At 51.5% G+C, this 25,322-nt stretch overlaps 1 protein-coding gene across 1 annotated transcript in view; it reads left to right on the top strand.

The window, feature by feature from the left end:
* The first annotated feature begins 12,468 nt into the window (after positions 1-12,468).
* The window catches only part of LOC146839533 (glycerol kinase-like), an 88,009-nt gene continuing 75,155 nt past the window's right edge, over positions 12,469-25,322 (top strand). The window contains exon 1 of the mRNA XM_085651592.1: positions 12,469-12,780. The gene's annotated coding sequence lies outside the window, so the exon portion shown is untranslated. The remainder of the gene's footprint in view (positions 12,781-25,322) is intronic.

Genomic DNA, 25,322 nt, shown 5'->3' with positions numbered 1-25,322 from the left:
TTTCCCTGCCTCTTACCTGCTCTTGGTTGTCCTGCCCTCTTACATCCCACACTCACCATACTCTCTCCATGACACGTAAGTTCTCCTGATGGTTCTGCGTCTTCTATACTTACCTCTTCAATCCAAGCACTTCCTATCACCTTTCCCCTTACTCTCCAGCCTTAACTTTGTTCACTGCTCCCCCCCCTTTATGGCCAACTCTCCCCTCCATGCTCAAATGCTCAAATCTTCATATTTTATGTCTCTCTCCCCTCTACCCTCAATCCGCTGTATCTGCCCCTCAAGCTTCCACCTCTCCCCTTCATGCGCTGCTATTTATCCCTCTTCTCCCTGGCCTTTACCTTGCTTCACGTCATGTACCAGGACACAATACAGGCCCCTGCAGCACTGATGGGCCCACAACACTTCAGGGGCCCCAGCCCAGGGCCAATGAATATCTGTGACATGTGGGAGACTCCGGGGCCCATTATCACATTCTGCAGCGAGGTCCCCATCATTTTGAGTTGCACCCCCGCTCTTGTTACTTTACAACATTCTCTCCCCTTCCATCCTCCCTCTCTCCCCAAGCCTCTGACATTTCTCATTTGCATGTATTCCTTTTACCTCACCAACATTCCTCCCTTCTCTCATTGCTTCCGCCATTACACTCACATCACCACATCACTCCTTCCCCACCTCCCTTTCCTTACGCGTCTTGTTCTATATATCTCAGCTCGCTCCTCTGTGCTGTACTCCGTCATCTCCCCCACCTCTTCTATCTTTTGTTTGCCGAACCCCTTCCAGATGTGCCTCTCCCTCAATACTTCTATTAAAAGCAAAAGAGAGCACCCGGCCTTCTTAGATGTACCCAGGACACTGGAATTGGGGATTTCAGATATGAACAATCATGGTGCTGGGGAGTGGTGCTCCCTTTCCAGGTGTGTACAACAAGGAATGGGGTGTGGTTTGAGAGGTTATATAGTTTGGGTGCATCTTGGCGGGGTCGTTGCGCTCCCCTCGGGGTGGTGAGGATGGCTGTGGGGTCACCCCTCCTTCCCTCCTTCCCTGCTACCAACTCAATGTGCTCTCCACTATTCTTTTACCGACCCAATGTTTCATTATTCCTTTTTTCATGTAAATTACATTAAAATAAAAAAACGCCAAGCGCTTATATTCAACTGGAGTCACTGTTTATGTTTAACTCTGTTTTCGTTTCTTATGGATGAACAGACTTGTTTGAAAAAATATATATAACAGAGTTGCAAAAAAATAACAGAATAACCAGCTCTCTCCGTTTCCTGCTCGTCTCCCTTTCCCCTCACTGGAAGTGAGCGGCGCCCGTCGTGCGTGAGGTCCCTCTGTGTTGTGACCCCTGCTCTGTGTTTCATTCATGCAGGGCGGGGCTCACTTCACACCTCACCCAGTTCAAGCCTCCGCCATTACCACGCAGATGCGGCGATTAGGAAAGGGAAAGAGCTGCCAGCAAAGGACAGCCGATCAGGGCCCCAAACCCTGCCCTGCCCAGTCTGCCACAGCTGAAGGGACGCGGGGGTCATACCTCCCCTTCAGCCCATGGCACCGGGGTCCAGGTGAGCCCCCCCTCCCCCCCCCCCCTCCGCCTCCGCCTCGTGCTGCACCACGGTTCCACACCCCGAGGGGGGCGCTTCCCACCTTTAAGTAGTACAATGGCACATTTTCAAAAGGATGATGGCCTCGTGGGGGCCCCGTCTTAGTTAGAGGGCCGCGGGGCCCTGGGCAGCTGCCCACACTGCCCATGCCTAGCTCCGGCCCTGTGTGTGTGTGTGAGTGTGCGTGCGTGCGTCATGTCAGAGCTGCCCACACTGCCCATGCCTAGCTCCGGCCCTGTGTGTGTGTGAGTGTGCGTGCGTGCGTCATGTCAGACCTGCCACGCTGCCTCAGTACTTGTGAGTCCTCGAGTGTCCCCTTGGCTCGCCCTGGACTTGTGGCCCGGAGCGCTTTGCATTCTGGACTATTTTAAGGCAGGCTAGACTCTGTCCCGCTGCTCAGAGGACTCATTTCCGTGACGTATCTCGTTACCATGCTTTATTAACTTGCGATACCCTGTCTCCCACAGTGCCACACGCTAGGCACTGAAATGTCTGACAAGCAAGTCAAAAGAACTTTATTTAGGAGAAAATCTCCATAAAAGGTACATAAAATAAGAATATAAAAACGTTTAAAACCATACATTGGGTAGTTAAAAAGTAGTTAAAAATGGTTGCAACATTAAAACACCAGGACAGCTATATGTCTGCTAATTACATAAAATCGTGTACAATTTAACCCAGTGCAAGTTTAATCAGGTTAGCATTTTCAGGTACCGTTTTCTCGTATGCCAGAAAGCCCCCAGAAATTTGGCCACAGCAAACACAATGTGAGCAGCCATTTCACTCTTGAGAATTCTGAAGGCTTCATGACACCTAGTAAAACCCAAATTCCTACAAACGGGAATGATCCATTTTCTGCGCGCCTCACTGTGGCCCGGACAAAAAAATATAATGTGCAGCTCGGTTTCGTCGCTTACTCTGCATGCCGGGCAAGTACTGGGTGCAGACACAGACCAATGACTAGTGAGTGCACGTATTGGCAAAGACCCGTGCCTCCATTGTAGATAAAGCTTCCTAATTAGTACAGGGTAAATATTGTCCAGGATTAGTTCCAAACTGTAGGCATTTTTAATACAGAGGAATTGATGCGTTAGAGTCCCTAGGGTTATAGAAGGTCGGAATGTGGGAGCCTTGGAATTATAATACAATTTGGTTAGAACCTTTTTTGGAAGCCTGGGGCAAGCATCCAGGGGGTCGTTCCAAAGTGCATCAAGGCCTAAGCCCACCAGACTGTTCCTTACAAATTTAAACCAGGCAATGTTCCCCGAATTTGGAAGACTAAGGGCTTCCTGCAAGCCCTGTCTGTAATGAATCAATTCGGGCACGGCCCACAATCTACGCCAATAGATCAGAGGGCGGAGCGCCAATTCTTCTTCCAGGGGTCTAATGCCTAGGTCAAGTCTTAATGGCACTAGGGGTGTGCTTGGAGGAAGGGCTACTAGACACCTAAGAAACCTATTCTCCTCTTTTGTCAGACTAGACAAGACTTTATGACCCCATAATTCGCTGGCATAAATAACGGCTCCTCTGGCTTGCACCCTGTAGATGTGGAGCGGAGGGCCTATGGGTTTGAGGGTCGACCTATTCTTCCCCACCATCCTTAGTATCCCACCCACATGTTGCGCTAGTTTCAGCCTTGCTTTCTCCTGGTGCGGACCCCACCCCATTTTCTCATTAAGGGTTACACCAAGATATTCAAAGGTGTTGACTCGTTCTAGCGTATTATTCCCTATGCGTGGGATACGGTGAAACCTGGGTGGCGGATTGAAGGCCATAAATTTGGTCTTTAGAGTGTTAATCTCCAATCCGTGCTCTCTACAGAAGTCCCCAAAGCCATCTAACACACGCTGTATTCTCATCGGCGACTTGGAGAGAAGGAGGGTATCGTCCGCAAACATAATTGCCGGAACCCTCCTTCCCGCCAGCTTTGGGACGTTGGAATTGGGGACCTCGTTAAGGTGATCAATAACCCCGTTGACGAAGAGGCAGAACAGGGTCGGTGCAAGTACACACCCCTGTCTTACCCCTCTGTCAACGGGAAACTTGTTTGATAGGGCGCCATGCCTACCACACCTCACTTGAGCATAGGTATTGGTATGGAGGCGGATGATCATTGACAAAAGATCACCTGGCACCCCGGCTCTAGCCAGCACTTCCCACAGCTTACCACGTGGAACCAGGTCGAAGGCCGCCCTTAGGTCCACAAATACAGTATAGAGGCTGCCACCCTCCAACTGTATTGTTTTCCAGTATAAAAGGGACAGCCTGAAGACCTGGTCTATGGTAGAAGTCTTTTGCCGAAACCCAGCCTGGAGGGGGCTCAAGATGTCCCTATCTTCGATCCAGTCCAAGAGACGATCCAACAGAAGCCTCGCAAAAAGCTTCTGAGGGACGTCTATCAGACTGATCGGTCTGTAATTGGCCGGGAGTAGAGGTGAGCCCCTTTTAAAAATAGGCACGATCTCCGCCCCAAGCCAAGTGGGGGGGACCGCCATACCGTGGGCGATGGCATTAAACAATACCAAGAGGTAGGGGGCCCAGATTCTAACCTCGTGCTTTAGAAGGTCGCCTGGAAGCTTGTCAAGACCTGGCGCTTTTCCCGAGGAAAGGTGAGTAATTGCCATTTCCAATTCCTCCAAATTAAAGTCTCCCATCACGGAAGAGTTATCAATGGTTAGGGCGGCTATTGCCCCAACCTGAGTTCCTAGGTGGTCCAGCCCAGCTACACTGTAGAGCGATGAAAAATGTTCCTCCCACACTTCAGGCGCGATGTTTCCCTCTATAGCCATAACAGGCTCAACTGAGCCATGTTTGACTATTTGCCAGAATTTCCTTGGGTCTCTGATTTTAAGTGCAGATGTCATTTCTGACCAATTCTCCCAGTCCCAGTCTATTTTGGCATTTTCAAGGAGGAGCTTGTAAGCAGCCCGCTTTTCCCTAATTACCGAGGAGACCTCCTTACTTTTAAATGCCTGGAGAAGGTCTGCCTTGGCTTTCCTACAGCTGGCATTGAACCATGAGGTTCTTTCTCTCCTCACTTTCCTGTCCCGGACCACAGGGTTCAAAACCTCAGCGAGGTTATTGCACAGGGTCAGATGAATGTCCCCAAGAGAGAGGCACCCGTCAGGCGAGGGCAGTAGTGGGAGAAGTCTTCCCACCTTTTCAAGGGCTGATGCCACTAGCTCATAGATGGTCCTAATGCAGTTTGGTTTTTCTGAGAGTTTGTCCCACCTTATTCTTCGCCTGTTGCTAGATAAGGTTAGACTTGGGGCGCATACTCTATTTTCTGGGACAGCAGCATTAAGAAATCCGTCAACAGCCAGGGAGAGGATCAGGCCATTGTGGTCGCTGTCCAGCCTGGGGGCTATTTTAAAATCTAAAACTAGTTTCCAGTCCTGAAGTTTGATCAATATGTAATCTATCCGGGACTCCTGGCCTAGTCTATTGAAAGTTGGTTGCGGAGGTGTGTCCCCTTTGAACCTGCCATTGCAAGCTCTAAGTGAGTTTGCAAGGGTCATTGTTATTATTTGGAGTAGGAGTGGTGAGGATGACCTAACCGGCGGACCCGCAATACTTGGAATATCCCAGAGATCATCCTCCTCACTACTAAGCCCATCTAGGTGAATCGGGAATGGTTCGTACTGGATGTTGAAGTGACCTCCAACCAGGAGTGTTACTGAACTAGAGAGAGAATCAAGGAATGTCACCAAGTCCTCCATTGTCCCTGAAGTGCCCGCGACTCCGGCCAGTCTGGAATATACGTTTACCAGTGTTAGGCCCATCCCAGTGGGCCAACGTAAGACCACACACAAGATGTCAACTGAGTTGGTTTCTACAATCTCGGCCTTGCAGCCAAGATGGGAGCCAATCCATATTGACAAACCACCGGACGGACGTCCCTTCCCTCCCCATCTGGCTAAGACATTGAAGGTTGCAAACCCAGGGAAGCAATAGTTCTCTCTAGCCCACGTCTCCTGGAACATGCATATATCATATTTCTTTATGAAGGTTGCCCATTCACTACAATCTAACTTGTTGGGCAACCCAGCAATGTTCCAAGATAGGATTTCTAATGACCTCAAAACCTTATCTGTACTTATAACAATCTCGTCGGGAATACTTTGTGCTGGCCCTGAGGGGGCCCGAACCCCGGTATCAGAGCGTTCCCTGGCTGGGACAACCTGTGTCGGGAGGATCTGTCTTAGTAAGTGCCCACCCACCGCATTTTTCCTCTCCCCCCCGAATGCGGGACGGGGGGGGATTTGTAGCTGATCCCTCTGCAAACACAGAGACGTGTTCGTGGGGCGATACGTAGGGATCAGGTAAAAATAGAGCTAGCCCAGAGGGAGTGGATTGTTGCGGGAAAGAAATCTGCAGTGGGGGAGTCAGATCAGTATCCACAACCTGGTACTCCAGAGTACTGGGCCCGTTGTTAGAGAGACTCCTCTGTCAATCGCAATCATCAACGCCTGATAGGGCATCGAATCTGTTTGTGACTTCCAGGGGGGTAAATGGTAATCTGTAGTTCGCCCTCCTAGGGCCATGTCGGTGGCTCCCGAGCGGCACTGTGACCAAATCTGGTACGTTTTCATGACCCGCGGAAATGGGTGCATAAGTATAATAATGGTTGTCAGAGGGTACAGAGAAGGCAAAGGGGTGTGTCGGCATTCGGGCCAGGGCCCTAGGATATGCATTATGAAAGACTGGAGGTCTTGGATAAAAGTATAACAGTTCGCGGGGTTTAATGGACCCACAAGTGTTACCCAGAGGATAGTCAAGAATGTGGGTAACTGCTCTGGGGTCTCTAAAATTAATGATAATTATGTCCCCCTCGATATCCTTGTTTCTACAACCCAACCAAGGGAGTCTCCGGACATGTAATATCTCCCCGTTGACATTAAAGGGAAGGGGCCTATTTAGCATGAGCCAATGCATGGTTTTATTTTTAAGCTCATGGAAGCCTTCCTTTTTGCCCTTTTCCAGAAGCGGGACTCTTGTGAGCACTACCACATATGGGACTGCTTCTGGGGGTAAGTCAACTTGATGCCTTGGTCGGTCTCTTGCCCTAAGTGGGGGATGATTGCCACCCCTCACATTTGGAATCATTCCTAGGATAGGGTCTGGTACTTCCTTTATCGATTCACCCACATCATTTTGTACTTGGTGGTAGTGGGCTATATTGGAAGATTTGGCCATAGACTGGCTATCAAGACCAACCATATCGTCTTTCCTGGTGTGGATAGGGGATGACACTGGTACCACGGGGGGGGGGGGCAGAACTGGATGTACATGGTCTTTAAGTGCCCCCGCGTGTTTAGTGATAGCCGATTCTAGATCCCCTAGGCGTTGCTCAATGTTTTTTAATCTTTCGATTATAGGTAGGACGAATGACCTTATCAATTGTTCGATGCCCTCAAAAGGGGCTGGCATCGGACCCTCGTTAGGTAGGCAATGCGGGGGACAGATCGGGTCAGAAGAGGAAGGTACCAATAAAGTAGAGGAACTTGTGGCCGTGGTGTGTACTGTAGGTAAAATAGGTGTTACCTTTGGCAAGGATACAGATTCTAGAGTATGAATGGGTCCTTTGCCAAAATCTGAGTGATTAATCTTATCCCTTGGCAGATCGCCTAGCCTCTTTCTTCTTTTAGTGGGAGGGGGCCTTGGAGCTTTAGGCACCGCAACCCTCCCCACCTTCTTGTTAGTGGCTTTAACCTTGGATTGAGAAGGGACAATGATCGTATCAGTTTCCTTAATAAGAGTGCTGGAGGGAAGTAAATCAGTGGGAACATGCGGACAATTAGATTTATCAGGTGGAGATTCAATGTCTCGGAGCAACATAGGAACATTGTCAGTGGCTAGTGCCTCCTGAGTAAGAGTGGGAGGACTTAGCTCAAAAGGGCTAGTAGGAAGCAGGTTATCCATAAGCATCCTGTTTTTTATACATTCTATGGACCGACGTCGCTCAGCCCTTCGTTCAGCTAACATAGTCTCCTTTCCAGTGGCCGCAGCAGCCTTAATAAAATAATCGTCCAATGTACCTTTGTTTGTACCACCAGTAATTATGGGCGTATTTGTGGACAAAGTCTCAGCCATGGTGAATAATGCAATCGTCTGAATCAAAACTCACGTTTACTGGCAGGAAGAAGGGATTCTCCCGGTCCGATCCGGTCTCCTCGTGCCTCTGAGGGCCCGCTCTTTGCCCGGTCTTAGCCCCGTGCTGAGACCCGCGTGCGTCCCGCTAGCGCGTGTAGGCAGGGAGACGTACATATAGTGAGGGGCAACGGTGTTGGGGGAGGAGTCAGGAAAAGGACCAGGTGCGGCTGTTCTGCTTCGCGCGCAGCACCCTGGTCCTCGCAGTCCTGAATACGCCGGTTCGTCGCAGCAATGCCAGTAACCAGCAACGTCCCCTCACCAGCCTGAAGCACAATATGGCGGAGCTAACAGCGTGGAGTCAGCACACCAACAATGCCCCGACTGTCAAGCAGCAAAGTCCCGGTCCCTCGAGCGGCTCCCGCGAAGCGGGGGCCGCGAGGCGCGGTAGTAGTTCAGAGGGCTGAAGTGGAAATCCAGGCAGTCCCACCGATGGCCAGCAGCACCAACCAAAATGTCTGACAAGCTCACTGGACACATGCAAAGGTCACCCACGAGTCAGCGGCTGCACGTGATTGCATGCGTCTGCCCTCGCCCTAGCGCTGTTGAGCTGTTGGCCAAGACTTCAAGGTGAACGAATACAGGCGGGACCCAGCCTGGGGCCTTCAAGAGTGTTGTTGTTGTTAAGTATTTTTTATATTACTGGCTGTGTCACTGCCCAATGTGGCATCCACGCCACAGCCCTGGCACATACCTCTGTCTATGCCAATGTCTTCTGAGAGTGCAGGAGACTGCAGTAGAGCCCGTCACTGCCAATTTCACGGCCACGTGAGAGGCCCTGTCACTGCCCCCTGTCACTGCCTAATGTCACTGCCTAATGTCACTGCCATGCCACATGCCCTGCCACTGCCCCCTGTCACTGCCATGCCACAGGCCCTGTCACTGCCCCCGTCACTGCCCCCGGTCACTGCCATGCCACAGGCCCTGTCACTGCCCCCGTCACTGCCACGTCAGAGGCCCTGTCACTGCCCCCTGTCACTGGAATCCTGGAAATTTATCGCCCAAAATGCATTTCAACTGCCATTTATGGTGCGGGTATCTGGGGTCAGGCCCAAGTAGATTCTATCCAAAAAACAGAAAACTCCTTCTTGAGATATTTACTATCACTCCCTCAATCCTCACCTACTTACGCCTGCCACCAAGAACTTGGCATGCCATTCATAACCGATCTCATTCGTCTGCAACCAATCCTCCTCTGGCACCGTATCTGGACTTCAGACAAGACGTCACTAACCAAAGAAATCATTATTGACTGTCAAAAACTGGATCATTCTGAAAAAATTCCCTGGCTAAACTTCGTCCGCAATTTCCTTAATGACTTGGGTTACCCGAATTTCTATTCCTCACCACACGATATGTTAAGAATATCTCGCAAATCACTCAAAATGGAATGTCTAAAACACCTTGACAATCTCCGGTTAACAACAGAAGCCAACAAACCTTCCGTCCAGCACTCCCTACTAATCCAAACTTCTTTAAAAAATGAGCCTTATTTGTCCTCCTGCTTTCCAACTTACGATGTTTTCCTACTCACCAGATTCAGATTTAACAACTTCCACCGACTAATTACTTTTCCGAACCCAAATGACTGGTCAAAGGTTCTCTCCACATGTCCCTGCGACGATCTTTCTTTACAGTCCCTTTTACACGTTACTTTTTTTTGTAAATATTTTATTGAACCTAGAAAACGGTGGTTGAAACCTGTTCTGAAACAATTGTCAATGCGCAAATGTGGTCCAGCATTACTGGTCCTACAAATGTTAGAGTCTCCTGCAATTTGTTTTAATATTGCTATGTTTTTAAAATTTTGCCTAAGGCACAGATCAAATCTTTAAACATTAATTATTTAGTTTCTCTGATCGTTAGCTGTATATCATCAAACCTCGCAAAATACAAAAACTAATTTATATTATTACTTAAATTTTGCTGATAATTAGGTTTTCATTTACCCTCGAAATGTTCTGATGATCAACTATTCTTAATTCTAAAAGATTTTGAACTGTTAGATCTTTCTGTATGTATTGTTATAACATGAATTTTTATGAACTAGCTAAAATTGCAGTATTTGTACCTTGCTTATATGGATGTGCTTTGCCTCCGAATAAAGCTTTTATTGATTGACACTGGACACATGCAAAGGTCACACACGAGTCAGCGGCTGCACGTGATTGCATGCGCCTGCCCTCGCCCTAGCGCTGTTGAGCTGTTGGCCAAGACTTCAAGGTGAACGAATACAGGCGGGACCCAGCCTGGGGCCTTCAAGAGTGGTGTTCTTGTTAAGTATTGTTTATATTACTGGCTGTGTCACTGCCCAATGTGGCATCCACGCCACAGCCCTGGCACATACCTCTGTCTATGCCAATGTCTTCTGAGAGTGCAGGTGACTGCAGTAGAGCCTGTCACTGCCAATTTCACGGCCACGTGAGAGGCCCTGTCACTGCCCCCTGTCACTGCCTAATGTCACTGCCATGCCACATGCCCTGCCACTGCCCCCTGTCACTGCCATGCCACATGCCCTGCCACTGCCCCCTGTCACTGCCATGCCACATGCCCTGCCACTGCCCCCTGTCACTGCCATGCCACATGCCCTGCCACTGCCCCCTGTCACTGCCATGCCACAGGCCCTGTCACAGGCCCTGTCACTGCCCCCGTCACTGCCACGTCAGAGGCCCTGTCACTGCCCCCTGTCACTGCCACGTCAGAGGCCCTGTCACTGCCCCCTTCCACCGCCCATTGTAACGGCCACACCAGAGGCTCTCTCACTGGCTCCTGTCTCTGCCTAATGTCTCGGCCCCTGTCGCTGCCCCTGTCGCTGCCCCCTGCCACTGCACAATATCACAGGCACGCCAGAGCCCCGTCACAGGCTCTGTACATGCAACTGCCCTGTTTCACTCCGCGCTATTATCGTAACCACAGGATCCTGTCCCTTCTGAATCACTGTCTTAGCTTCCTGCTGGTACAAAATGTCCCCCACCCCGCCCTCCTTGCAGCTGCTTGTGAAAGCGCCCTATCAGGGCTTCTTGCACACTTTCTCTGTCACTCACTTAGCACCAGAGTAACTGCCCTGCCCCCCTTACAGCTCCTTGGTAAGGGGCCCTTCCAGAGCCCCTTGAGCCCACTCGCTGTCACTCTCCTAGCGCCATTGTCACAGGCCCTGTCCTGGGCGCTAGGTCCATGTGAAAGAGCCCTGCCAGTGCCCTCTGCGCCTAGTCTTTGTCACACCCCTAGCGCCACTGTCTCATACACTGTCCTAGGCGCTAAATTCTTGCGAAAGAGCCCTTTCGGTGCCCTCTATGCCTATTCCCTGTCACACCCCTAGCGCCACTGTCTCATACACTGTCCTTGGCGCTAGATTTTTGTTAAAGAGCCCTGTCAATGCCCTCTGCGTCTACTCGCTGTCAATCTCCTAGCGCCACACTCACAGATTCTGTCCTTGGCGCTATATTCTTGTGAAAGAGCCCTGTCAGTGCCCTCTGCGCCTATTCTCTGTCACTCCCCTAGCGCCACTGTCTCATAACCTATCCTTGGCGCTAGATTCTTGTGAAAGAGCCCTCTCAGTGCCCTCAGCACCGATTCTCTGTCACTCCCCTAGCGCCACTGTCTCATAACCTATCCTTGGCGCTAGATTCTTGTGAAAGAGCCCTCTCAGTGCCCTCAGCACCGATTCTCTGTCACTCCTCTAGCGCCACTGTCTCATAACCTATCCTTGGCGCTAGATTCTTGTGAAAGAGCCCTCTCAGTGCCCTCAGCACCGATTCTCTGTCACTCCTCTAGCGCCACTGTTTTATACTCTGTCCTTGGCGCTAGATTCTTGTGAAAGAGCCCTCTCAGTGCCCTCAGCACCGATTCTCTGTCACTCCCCTAGCGCCACTGTCTCATAACCTATCCTTGGCGCTAGATTCTTGTGAAAGAGCCCTCTCAGTGCCCTCAGCACCGATTCTCTGTCACTCCCCTTGCGCCACTGTCTCATAACCTATCCTTGGCGCTAGATTCTCGTGAAGGAGCCCTGTCAGTGCCCACTGTGCCCATTCTCTGACACACCCCTAGCGCCACTGCCGCATACTCTGTCCTTGGCGCTAGATTCTTGTGAAAGAGCCCTGTCAGTGCCCCTGCGTCCATTCTCTGTCACTCTTAGCTCCACTGTCTCAACTCTCATACTCTGTCCTTGGCGCTGGATTCTTGGGAAAGAGCCCCGTGAGTGCCCTCTGTACCCATTCTCTGCCCCTCCCCTAGAGCCACTGTCTCATACTCTGTCCTTGGCGCCAGATTCTTGTGAAAGAGCCCTGTCAGTGCCTTCTGTGCCTAGTCTCTGTCACTCCTCTAGCGCCACTGTCTCATACTCTGTCTTTGGCGCTAGATGCTTGTGAAAGAGCCCTGTCAGTGCCCTCTGTTCCTAGTCTCTGTCACTCCTCTAGCGCCACTGTCTCATACTCTGTCCTTGGCGCTAGATGCTTGTGAAAGAGCCCTGTCAGTGCCCCTGTGTCCATTCTCTGTCACTCTTAGCTCCACTGTCTCATACTCTGTCCTTGGCGCCAGATTCTTGTGAAAGAGCCCTGTCAATGCCTTCTGTGCCTAGGCTCTGTCACTCCTCTAGCGCCACTGTCTCATACTCTGTCCTTGGCGCTAGATTCTTGTGGAAGCCTCCTGTGGCACCATGGCCTGGCTGTGTCACAACCTGCGTGCACTGCCTCGCCCACTCCCGGTGTTGCAAGCCTCCTGAGCCCTTCTCTCAGCGGGTGCCAGAGGCTGTTAGTCTCGGGGTCACCTGTGCCAGGTGGCCACCCCAGCCCAGTTTCGGGGTTGTTCCTCCTTCCTCGTCTTGTTCTGTTTCTAAAGTGAGGGGCGCATACAGCGCTGCGCGTGGCACAAAGCGCCTCACAGCCAGCTGCCCGCCCTCTGCCCGCAGCACGGTAATAGGTGACTGATTGCTGCCTCTGTGCCCTGCCCGAGTCCGTCCCTGCAGGAGGGGCCGAGGCTCCCCCGGACTTTCACTCGGAGTCTGGAATCACGACCCCCGCTCCAGGTAAGGAGGCGTTCTTCACTCTGGGGTCAGTCAAGGGTTCACCCACAGGAGACCTTCGAAGTTCACTTGATGCTGCTTGTGCCAGTGAAAACAGGCTCTGCCCCTCTGCTCTCCGCCTCTGCCCTCCCCTGCTCTTGTCACTCTGCTCTCTCTCTGGCGGCTGGCACACGTTCTGCTATGTTTTCCGCACCCCTCTGCAGTGCTTTCTTCTGCCCTCTGCTGGCGCTCTCTGCCCTTTTCTGCTGGTGCTCTCTGACCCCTCTGATGCGCTTTCTGCCCTCTTTTGCTGAGCTTTCTGCCCTCTGCTGCTGCCCTCTCTGCCCTCCTCTGCTGTGCTCTCTGCCCTCTTTTGCTGGCGCTCTCTGCCCTTTTCTGCTGGTGCTCTCTGCCCCCCTCTGTTGCGCTTTCTGCCCTCTTTTGCTGAGCTTTCTGCCCTCTTTTGCTGCCCTCCTCTGCTGGCGCTCTCTGCCCTTTTCTGCTGGCGCTCTCTGCCCCTCTGCTGTGCTCTCTGCCCTCTTCTGCTGGTGCTCTCTGCCCTCCTCTGCTAGTGCTCTCTGCCCCCTCTGCTGCGCTTTCTATCCATCTCTGCTGCGCTCGCTGCCCTCCTCTGCTGTGATCTCTGCCCTCTTCTGCTGGTCTCTCTGACCTTCTCTGCTGGTCTCTCTCTCTCTCTCTCTACCATCTCTGCTGTGAGCTCTCTCTCTACCACCTCTGCTGCGGTCTCTCTTTCTCTCTCTTCCACCTCTGTTGTGGTCTCGCTCTACCACCTCTGCCGTGGTCTCTCTCTACCACCTCTGCTGTGGTCTCTCTTTCTCTACCACCTCTGCTGTGGTATCTCTCTCTCTACCACCTCTGCTGTGGTCTCTCCATTTACCACCTCTGCTGTGGTCTCTCTTTCTCTACCACCTCTGCTGTGGTCTCTCTTTCTCTACCACCTCTGCTGTGGTATCTCTCTCTCTACCACCTCTGCTGTGGTCTCTCTATTTACCACCTCTGCTGTGGTCTCTCTTTCTCTACCACCTCTGCTGTGGTATCTCTCTCTCTACCACCTCTGCTGTGGTCTCTCTATTTACCACCTCTACTGTGGCCTCTCTTTCTCTACCACCTCTGCTGTGGTCTCTCTCTCTCTACCACCTCTGCTGTGGTCTCTCTCTAACATATATGATGTGGTCTCTCTCTACCACCTCTGCTGTGGTCTCTCTATCTACTGCCTCTGCTGTGGTCTTTCTCTCTACCACTTCTGCTGTGGGGTCTCTCTACCATCTCTGCTGTGATCTCTCTCTCTACCACCTCTGCTGCGGTCTCTCTTTCTCTCTCTTCCACCTCTGTTGTGGTCTCTCTCTACCACCTCTGCCGTGGTCTCTCTCTACCACCTCTGCTGTGTTCTCGCTCTCTCTCTATCACCACTCCTGTGGTCTGTCTCTCTACCACCTCAGCTGTGGTCTCTCTATCTACCACCTCTGCTGTGGTCTCTCTTTCTCTACCACCTCTGCTGTGGTCTCTCTCTCTCTACCACCTCTGTTGTGGTCTCTCTCTACCACCTCTGCCGTGGTCTCTCTCTACCACCTCTGCTGTGTTCTCGCTCTCTCTCTATCACCACTCCTGTGGTCTGTCTCTCTACCACCTCAGCTGTGGTCTCTCTTTCTCTACCACCTATGCTGTGGTATCTCTCTCTACCACCTCTGCTGTGGTCTCTCTATCTACTGCCTCTGCGGTGGTCTCTATCTACTGCCTCTGTTGTGGTCTCTCTCTCTCTCTACCACTTCTACTGTGGTCTCTCTTTGACACCTCTGCTGTGGTCTTTCTCTCTACCACTTCTGCTGTGGGGTCTCACTACCACCTCTGCTGTGGTCTTTCTATCTACTGCCTCTGCTGTGGTCTTTCTCTCGCTCTACCACTCTCTCTCTACTGTGGTCTCTCTCTCTCTCTCAATCGCCTCTGCTGTGGTCTCTTTCTACCACCTCTGCTGTGGTCTCTCTTTGCCGCCTCTGCTGTGGTCTTTCTCTTCACCACCTCTGCTGTGGTCTCTCTCTCTCTCTACCACTTCTACTGTGGTCTCTCTCTCTACCACCTCTGCTGTGGTCTCTCTTTGCCGCCTCTGCTGTGGTCTGTCTCTCTACCACCTCTCCTGAGGTCTGTCTCTCCACCACCTCTGCTGTGGTCTGTCTCTCTACCACCTCTCCTGTGCTCTGTCTCTCTACCACCTTTGCTGTGGTCTCTCTCTCTCCCACTTCTACTGTGGTCTCGCTCTCTCTACCACCTCTGATGTGGTCTCTGTCTCTTCTGTCGTGCTGTATGTTGTCTCTGCTGTGATATGTGCATTACACTGCTGTGCTTACTGCTGTCTCTGCTGTGCTCTCTCCTCCTTCTGACTGTGCTCTCTAGTTTCTACACTCTGTTCTCTTTTACCCTCTTCTTTATATCTGCTCTCCACAGTGCTATCTTGGACCCCTGAAGTGCTGTCTCTACCACTCCTCTGCTGCTCTCTCTGCCCTCCTGCGGTGCTCTCCGCCCACTGTGGAGGACTCTCTGCCCTCCTGCGGTGCTCTCCGCCCACTGTGGAGGACTCGCTGCTCACCCTGCGGTACTAACCACCCACTGTGGAGACTCTTCCCTCCTGTGGTGCTCTCCGCCCACTGTGGAGGATTCTCTGCACTCCTGCTGTGCTCTCCGCCCACTGTGTAGGACTTTCTGCCCTTCTGCGATGCTCTCCGCCCACTATGGAGGACTCTGTGCTCTCCCTGCAGTTCTCTCCGCCAACTGGGGAGAACTCTCTGCCCTCCTGCGGTGCTCTCCGCCCACTGTGGAGGACTCTCTGCTCTCCCTGCGAGGCTCTCCACACACTGTGGAGGACTCTCTGCTCTTCCTGCGGTGCTCTCCGCCCACTGTGGAGGACTCTTTGCCCTCCTGCGATGCTTTCCGCCTACTGTGAAGGACTCTCTGCTCTCCTGCGATGCTCTCCACCCACTGTGAAGAACTCTCTGCTCTCCTGCGGTGCTCTCCGCCCACTGTGGAGGACTCTCTGCCCTCTCCCCCAACCGTCGAGGAATCGCTTCCCTCCTGCAGTGCTCACCGCCTACTTTGGAGGACTCTCGGCTCTTCCTGCTGTGCTCTCCACCCACTGTGGAGGACTCTCTGCCCTCCAGTGGTGCTCTCGGCCCACTGTGGAGAACTCTCTGCCCTCCTGTGGTGCTCTCCACCCACTGTGGAGTACTCTCTGCTCTCCCTGCTGTGCTCTCCGCCCACTGTGTAGGACTGTCTGCTCTCCCTGCGGGGCTCTCCCACCACTGTTGAGGACTCTCTGCACTCCCTGCGGTGCTCTCCACCCACTGTGGAGGATTCTCTGCCCTCCTGTGGTGCTCTCCGCCCACTGCGGTGGACTCTCTGCCCTCCACTGGTGCTTTTGGCCCACTGTGGAGAACTCTCTGCCCTCCTGTGGTGCTCTCCACCCACTGTGGAGTACTCTCTGCTCTCCCTGCAGTGCTCTCCGCACACTGTGGAGGATTATCTGCCGTCCTGCTGTGCTCTCCCCCCACTGTTGAGGACTCTCTGCACTCCCTGCGGTGCTCTCCACCCACTGTGGAGGATTCTCTGCCCTCCTGTGGTGCTCTCCGCCCACTGCGGTGGACTCTCTGCCCTCCACTGGTGCTTTCGGCCCACTGTGGAGAACTCTCTGCCCTCCTGTGGTGCTCTCCACCCACTGTGGAGTACTCTCTGCTCTCCCTGCAGTGCTCTCCGCACACTGTGGAGGATTATCTGCCCTTCTGCGATGCTCTCCGCCCACTATGGAGGACTCTGTGCTCTCCCTGCAGTTCTCTCCGCCAACTGGGGAGAACTCTCTGCCCTCCTGCGGTGCTCTCCGCCCACTGTGGAGGACTCTCTGCTCTCCCTGCGAGGCTCTCCGCACACTGTGGAGGATTATCTGCCCTCCTGCTGTGCTCTCCGCCCACTGTGTAGGACTGTCTGCTCTCACTGCGGGGCTCTTCCCCCACTGTTGAGGACTCTCTGCACTCCCTGCGGTGCTCTCCACCCACTGTGGAAGATTCTCTGCCCTCCTGCGGTGCTCTCCACCCACTGTGGAGGACTCTTTGCCCTCCTGCGGTGCTCTCCACCCACTGTGGAGGACCCTCTGCCCTCCTGCATTGCTCTCCTCCCACTGTGGAGTACACTCTGCCCTCCTGCGGTGCTCTCTGCCCACTTTGGAGGACTCTCTGATCTCCCTGCGGTGCTCTCTGCCCTCAGTGGGGGACACTCTGCCCTCCTGCGGTGCTCTCTGCCCACTTTGGAGGACTCTCTGATCTCCCTGCGGTGCTCTCTGCCCTCAGTGGAGGACACTCTGCCCTCCTGTGGTGCTCTCTGCCCACTGTGGAGAACTCTCTGCTCTCCCTGCCGTGTTCTCCACCCACAGTGCAGGACTCTCCGCCCTCCTGCTGTGTTCTCTGCTCAATGTAGAGGACTCTCTGCCCTCCTGCTGTGCTCTCTGCTCACTGTAGCGGACTCTCTGCTCTCCCTGCAGTGCTCTGGGCGTAGCTAGAGCTCGTGGCGCCTGGGGCCATCCCTCAGATTGCCGCCCCTGGGGAGGGGGGGGTTGCTGGGGAAAAAGGACAGCGAGCACTTTAAAGAGGTGCGAGAGACACATAGTATCACCGCTAATAGTTACCTCGATCATGCAAGTTACATGCACATACATGACACGGTCCAAGGCTACACAGTTGAATACACCGGTGACAGGCAGTGACTGGCAGTACAAAAGAGAACACACAGACTGCATGAGCTATCTGGGGACTCAGAAAAACCGCATGTGACATCCATCAGAGAGCTGCGTGAATAATTACCTGGTAATCCCCGCAGCACAATGCAAACATGCACATACATGACACTGTTCAGGGATCCATCATCTACAGCTGACATTAAATGACCATTCATCATGGTCCCCCCATTAAAGCACTGCACTTTGTGATCTGCATGGTACATGTTCTTAGCAGCAGGCACATTAACCCTCTGTGCTACCTTTCCAGTAGTCAACCCTTCCACTAGACACAACTCTGATCTCTCTCTAGGATTGGAACAACATTAATCACCGAAGTTATCATGACATTTTTATTGGTTCTGAAAATTGCTGGAGGCCAGGAAGGAGGCAGCAAGTTTTAAAAAAACCATAATATACTTGCAAACACTACGCACCCACCCGAAATAGGTACCCAGTGCGGTCACACCGTTCGCACCGCCCTAACCTGCTCAAGGTTCATGTGACCTCAGTGACAGAGTCACAGCGACGGGATCACTGTTGCTCTAGGGTGTGCTGCTTCGTAGGCCTGCCTGCAAGACTGGAGATGAACTTCAGTATGGATTGTGGTGGACAGGCCTTCATGGTTAACCCACAATTGACGCCACTAGGGTACACCTGCCTGTGCTAAGACATCAAGCCTTCTAAGGTCTAGTGGGGCCTTCTAAGGTCTAGCATGGAAATGTGCTCCCTCAGTAGAGTGGTCTGGTGGACTGGTCATGAAGGCTGAACCAGGTTCCCCAGTTCCAAATTCGACAGCTCTGGCCATAGTGCCACATCCTCTCCCCCACTGAACACCATACTGCCCCACTGAGAGAAACTCGCACTGCCTTCAGCTATAGCTAATTGTGCCTGCTATAAACACTTGGATGTGGCTCAATTCAAATTATGCACTTGATAAGAGTAATATGCTGCCTAAAAAAAAAGTTAAAGCAACCACTCATAGGGAATGCAAGATTAAGTAAAGCATGTGAAATGTAAGCAGAAACAACATGGTTACCTTAACGATCTCTCACTCACTATTCAGAAATCAGCGAGTGGTTTTACCTGAAAAGTTAAGGACATGACTAGAGAGCCCTGAAGGGATCCGTTTCAATGTCCATTGCTTATATCCTTACAAAACGTAAGCAGTATGGTTTAAAAAGACCACATCCATAAACACAGAGCCATGGCACACATTGTGTTTTCCAATCCACCCATCAACCAGGTATTGCAGTACCTCCAGACAAGGTGCACCTTCCCACCTGGGGACAACAATGCTGTTCAAAGAAAGACGAGAAAACAAAAGTAGCGCTTCACTGGCAAAGTCTGTAAAGTGAGGCTGAAGTGTTTGGATGTAAATAAAACTAATCTGGCCACTTTGCGACAACTCTGTCTTGCTTTATTTAGTTATGTATTTAGTTTTCATATTTAAAACCTTCTATTTCTCTCCATCCCGCTGCAATTTGGAATAGAAAAATGTCAGAAAAAGGGCATTTCCCGCAAGAGTGTTTTTCTGTTTGCGGATCCATTTCACAGGGAAGCAACTAAATGAAAGAAGGAAAGAGAGGTTGTGAACCTTTTCTTCAAGTCACGGTTTTCAGTAAGTGAGGAGCAAGACAGAAAGAGAGGGAATAATAGGAAGAGATAGGGGACAGCTGCCAGCACAAAAAAGAAGAGGACATTGCCCGAGTCCTATTCCTTCTATGCCCGTCCCCGAATGTCCACGAAAGCAAGCCGAGTCTTATCTAAATGCCTTTGTCCTCCCCCAAAATAGTGCCGCCTGGGGCGGACCGCCCCCACCGCCCCACCCTAGCTACGCCAGTGTCTCCGCCCACTGTGCAGGACTCTCTGCCCACCTGCGGTGCTCTCCACCCACTGTCGAGGACTCTCTGCTCTCCCTGCTGTGCTCTCCACCCACTGTGGAGGACTCTCTGTTCTCCCTGCGGTGCTCTCCACCCACTGTGGAGGACTCTCTGCCCTCCTGTATTGCTCTCCACCCACTGTGGAGGACTCTGCTCTCCCTGTGGTGCTCTCCACCCACTGTGGAGTACACTCTGCCCTCCCACAGTGCTCTCTGCCCACAGTGCAGGACTCTCTGCCCTCCTGCTGTGCTCTCTGCTCACTGTGGAGGACTCTCTGCTCTCCCTGCGGTGCTCTCCGCCCACTGTGGAGGACTCTCTACCCTCCTGCGGTGCTCTCTGCCCACTGTGGAGGTTTCTCTGCCCTCCTGCGGTGCTCTCCACCCACTGTGGAGGACTCTCTACCCTCGTGCGGTGCTCTCCGCCCACTGTGGAGGATTCTCTGCCCTCCTGTGGTGCTCTCTGCTCACTGTGGAGGACTCCCTGCCCTCCTCTGGCCATCCATCCTCACTCTCGGGTTTCCCTTTGCTCTGACATCCTTTCACCTGTCCATCCACCTATCCATTCACTCACCCTTTCACCAACTCATCCACATGTGCAGCTAACCCAAGAGCCTGCGGGAAAAATGGCTAGTGTCTCACTAACCCCCATTCATCCACCCCCCATCCATCCATCCGTCCTCTCACCCTTCTTACCTTTAACTTTTTCTTCCTTTCTCCTTTCCTTCCATTCAGTGGGGCCCCCTTCTTTCCCTTTTCTATCTACCCATCCTTCATTCTTCCTTGCTGCAGCTTGGTCTCCAGCTGGCCCTTACAGAACAGAACCTCCACTGTAGCTGCTAGCAGGAGGGCTCACGGCGCACCTGCACACACTGCTGTGCTCTTCACCCTCTCTGCTGGACTCCACTCCCTCTCCCCTGCTTTGGAGTCTCTACCTCCTCTTCTGTGATCTCTACCAACCCTCTGTTGTATTCTTGTTCCCAAGTGCTGTCTCTGCCATTTCTCTGCTGTGCTCTCCACCCAAGGCGTAGCTTCGGAAGGGGAGGGTTGGGTGTTTGGGGGGTTACACACACATACCCACACACACAATAAATGTCTTTTCTGATAAGTAGCTGGGTGCAGATGACTTAAGTCTGGTATGGTGAGGTGTCTGAGGCATACACACACTATCATCTCTTTTTTAAAGGTCTGAAAAATAGTTCTTTTACAAAATATTGATTTTTAAGTACTCCTTAAGAATCTACATTCCTCTCCCTTTCTACTGCTCCTAAACTCTCTTCATTCCCTGCTTCACATATCATCAGGGCCGCACTGGCAGTAGCAGGCACCGGGCATTTCCCCGGTGGGCAGCCAGGGTGGGGGCCGGTTTTGGACCCCTGGTAGCCCCCCGCCACAAAAGTGCCAGTGGTGAGATGGGAGTAGTGCTTTCCAGTAGCACACCATCGCCAAGCCACCCCCCTCCTGGGCCGGCCCCAACATTACTGCCCAAGGTATGCCCCTATCTCTACCTCGCTGCTGTGCGGTATGTCGGTCTGGTGCTCTGTCTTGTTTCTACCCCTCTTCTGTGATCTCTTCCTCCAGTTTGCCCTCTCTCTTCCCCATCAGTGCCTACTATGACCCCTAAAGTGCTTTGTTTGCCATCTCTCTGCTAGACTTTACCCCCTCTGCTGTGCTCTCGCTCTCTGTGTAACCCCTCTGCAGCCTGCCTCTTCCAGTAGTTCTGCCCCCTCTGAAGTATTAATGACAGCAGCCATATTGAAATAGTCATGAACTGGAAGCCAGTGCAGCTGTCGCTATACTCGAGTCAAAGGAGAGTTGGTGACCGTCTGTACTGAGTGGTTCTGAGTTACCTGAAACCGGTGTAAGAATTCTATAGACAGAGTGCCATGAAGTGCTCTGTGATTAGTAACCCTGGGCATAGGACTACGCTATTCTCGCGTAGTTTGCGTAGTTTGCGCAACTGCGCGCTACGCCCGGCGAGACTTTTTCCACGTTCGCGATCAGCAACATCAAGTTGCCGATCACGAGTGTGGAAAATAAACCTCCTGGCGAGATTCTCAACGTGGGGAGGTCAGGTTTCTCATTGCGAGTGGCCACGTATGCTCGCAACCGCTCCCGATGAGAAACTACCAGTCCGCGTTGAGAAAGCTGCCGCTCGAGTACAGATCTACTCGAGCGGCAGAAAACGACCGCTTGCACTGTGCAAGATGCGGTTTGCAATGATTGCACAGTGCGGGAATGCATCCGGCACTGTGCAATCAGTGCGAACAGCATTTTGCACAGTGCACTATGCAATTCGCGTAGCTACGCGTAGCTCGCGTAGTGCGAAGTGCACTTCGCGTAGCTACGTGTAGCACTACTACGCAAACTACGCCCAGGGTTAGTGATGAGAAGCAATAAGATTTTTTTACCCTTACCCCATCCTGGTTAGACCTCCTTTAACTCTTGGACCTGTGTACATCGCCCGTGAGACTGCGAGAAAAAATGGACAAGTGTCTCACTCATGGGCGTTAATTTACCAAAATGCCTGAGGTAGAGGAAGTGACATCACAAGCCATTTGACCTTTACTTTCACTCACGCACGTTTACATACGCACACATTCAATTGTATACACATTTTCTCTCACATAAACACACTGGGCCCGATTCACAAAAGTAATGAAACAAAATCCTAACTTTACGACTTTCGGCATTTACAAAGAGCATTCAGGAGTCGTAAAGTTAGGACTTTGTCTCAGATTACTTTTGTGAATCGGGCCCCCTCTCATCCACAAGACAGCACACAAAGTGCAGTTAAAATAATTGTTTGCTTACCTCTGCTGCAAGGAGGGTCATTTTGCAGCTCATTGTACTTTATTTTGTATTACACTTCTAGTGAATCATATAATATCATTCACTATTTGTCTGATACAAATGATACAAACCAATGTTGATAAGGGCAAGCTGTCTCTATGTTCCAGGCACTGATTTGACCACTTCTGAGGCCAGGCATCGCAAAGGCAATGCCAGGGGTTGCAACAAGCAAGCCAGGGGTTGCTGCAACGACCCCAGCAACCCTTAAATGGCAACCATGACCTCACTAACCCTCCATGAGCTAAGTCATGGAGGACTCTTCAGCCACAGGACTCTTGCTGGCTCATTTGTGAGGCCCAGCTTTGGGTTCAGAAGAGTCAACACCACACCCTCTGAAAGTTCTTAGATTAGGGACAGTGGAGTAGTGTGGCTCACTGGTTAGAGGCGGCAGACCCAGAAGCAGAGGACGGCCCGGGACCAGGGTTCAATTCCCGACGCGGCAGGGTCGTGGACCAGGGCCAGCGGACTCGATAATTCTAGCCTCGGTGCCCACTCTAACCAGGGATCACACTCGGCAACTCTGGGCATTAGCTTGCCTCATCTCCACAACGGCCCCCCACATTCGCCGGGGATGCCTGGTTTCACCTTGTAGATACCCAGGAGGGACCATCTCACAGGGATAGCCAGGATGGGTTCCCCAGCGGTCTACAGCGCCACGACGCCTCGGCAGCAGTGCGCTTTACAAAAACACATACATTTACATTTACAGACATAAAGTGGGGTGGAACTGAACATGTAAAAAAAAACTACCATTGGACTCTACACGCCATGAATTCATACGAACTGCACTGTCATGCACTATCTGTGGTGAGGGATAGCAACTGGAATCTTGACCTCTGACCCTTTACAGGATAAATCTTGATGCCCTGACAAAGGGCAGACAATGAGAGTTGTAGAAAACAGACCTTGTAGCCATAACAGCCCCTTGTCAGGCTTCCCTAAAGGCGGCACAATTACCATCAAGCTCAATGGAGGGTTGTGGGTTTAGGTTTGTACTATATATAAATATATGCACATACATACATGCACACATACATACAAACATACATACAAATATACATACATATATACTGTTCTTAGCCTACCCTGGATAACAAGTGTCTACAAGAATTCACCGAGTCACTTTTACGACGCCACTGCATCAAAACCTTGCGCCTGCTTGAAGCAGGCATAAGGAGTGATGCAGCATGATGGGAATAGGCATTCCTGATCATTGCTGGAGTTGTGCCAGGCTTACGACACGATTCCAGCAATGCGCTGCCTTTCCTGCAAAAGATGCGTCACGCATCTGTCTATCCATGCGCCACAGTGCGCCGCATTGTAAATGCAACGCATCCATGGTGGCGCAAGGCTTTTTTTCCGTCACGCAATTTAGCTGACGAATCTCTGCTAATATGCAGAGACGCGGCAGTTCTTGTAAATCTGCCCTAGTGTTTTTGGACAAATTATTACTGATTCTACCGCTTAATATATTGGTCAGACACGGTCTGCCACAAGCTTCATGATGGAGGCTCATGAGCCCCTTCTGAGCTTCAGGTGAATTGACATAGCCATGCGAAAAACAATAATAGAGAAACAAGCATTGGCAAAGCCTAGAGATTCCAAATGCAAGAGTTATTGGCTGTGCCAATATGTTTTCGCCATGTTGTACACCAGCGTGGCTGCTGTTCAGCATGGCTAAAAGTTAGCTGGGTAAAGGAGAGTGGCGTGGAGTGGAGTATCATAAAGTGGGGAACAGTGGAGTGTTATGAAGTGGCGTAGAGTGGTGGCCAGTAGAGATAAGTGGCATGGAGTGGAGTGAAATGTATTGTCATTGAGTGATGTGGGGTAGTGTAGAGTGTTGTGGTGTGTGATGGAGGGAGTAGAGTGTCAGAGAGTGGACGAGCATAGATTGAAGGGGAGTAGAGTTGAGTGGAGTAGAGTGTTGGAGTGGAGAATAGGGTTAAAGTGGAGTAGATTGTCATAGAGTGTTGTGGCATAGAGTGTTGTGGAGTGGTGTAGAGGGTGTGGCATAGAGTAGAGTACAGTATTGTAGAGTAGAGTGTCGTAGCTATGAATAGATTGTCATAGAGTGGAGTGGCATAGAGTGGAGTAGTGTAGGAGAGTGGAATGGCATAGAGTGGAGAAGTATTACAAGTATCCAGCCCATGTACTCTGTATGTCTTCCTTGTGCACTTGCAACATCTCAGAATGGACTGGACATTGTAGAGGCATATCTGCTTATGCTGGTATGCCTTCATATGGGATATAGTGCACCCTGCCTTAGGGCTAAATGTCTGCAGTAGGGGTGACTTACCTATATCTTAGGCAGTGTATGGAACACAGGGATGTGTGCTATGTCGACTCTTCAGATTTATTTGCACCAAGATATGCAGTCTGCAATGGCAGCATGCATAGCCTTGGGGAGGGGTCCCTGGGTGGCACAACCAATGGTGCAGCCCCACAGGACCCTCTTCAGTACCCATGCCCTAGGTACTAGAGATACCATTTACTGGGGACTTAGAGGAGTAACTGAAGTTGTGCCAACCATGGTACATGTTTTGGAAAAGAGATCTGCCCAGTGCGGACCTGGCTAGCAGGGACCCAGTTCACTTACAGTTCAAAATCACATCAGACACCAGGCAAAAAGTGGGGGCTAACCATGTCAAAAGAGCCACTTTTCTACAAGCACACTTCAGAATTACCAAAAATGTGCTTGCTTCATTTGCGCTTCTGTTATATTCTAAAATATCTGCACAGTTCAGTTCCAGATATTTTAATTGTGTTGTGTGCTAGAAAAAGAAATAACTTTGCACATCCTTTCACCGGCACATCCCTACTAGCCAGCATGGTTGCCACATAAATCCTCTCAATTTGAAGTCAGAGAAAGAAAAGTAAACACCAAGCTCCCTGGAAGAGAGAGTCTGACATTTGACCTCTATCTTTGAGTGCACCTCAAATGTGACAAGATAAGAACAAGATGTAAAGGCCTGTTTACATAAATCCAGTGCTGGTGGAAGAATACAGTAATTGGATCTGGGCAACGGAAGGGGCCCACTCAAGCTGGACTGCTTAAAACATATA

The sequence above is a fragment of the Triturus cristatus genome, chromosome 4_1 (genome assembly GCF_964204655.1).
Source record: "Triturus cristatus chromosome 4_1, aTriCri1.1, whole genome shotgun sequence".
Classification (NCBI taxonomy): domain Eukaryota; kingdom Metazoa; phylum Chordata; class Amphibia; order Caudata; family Salamandridae; genus Triturus; species Triturus cristatus.
This window is presented reverse-complemented; position numbering and strand designations above follow the sequence as displayed.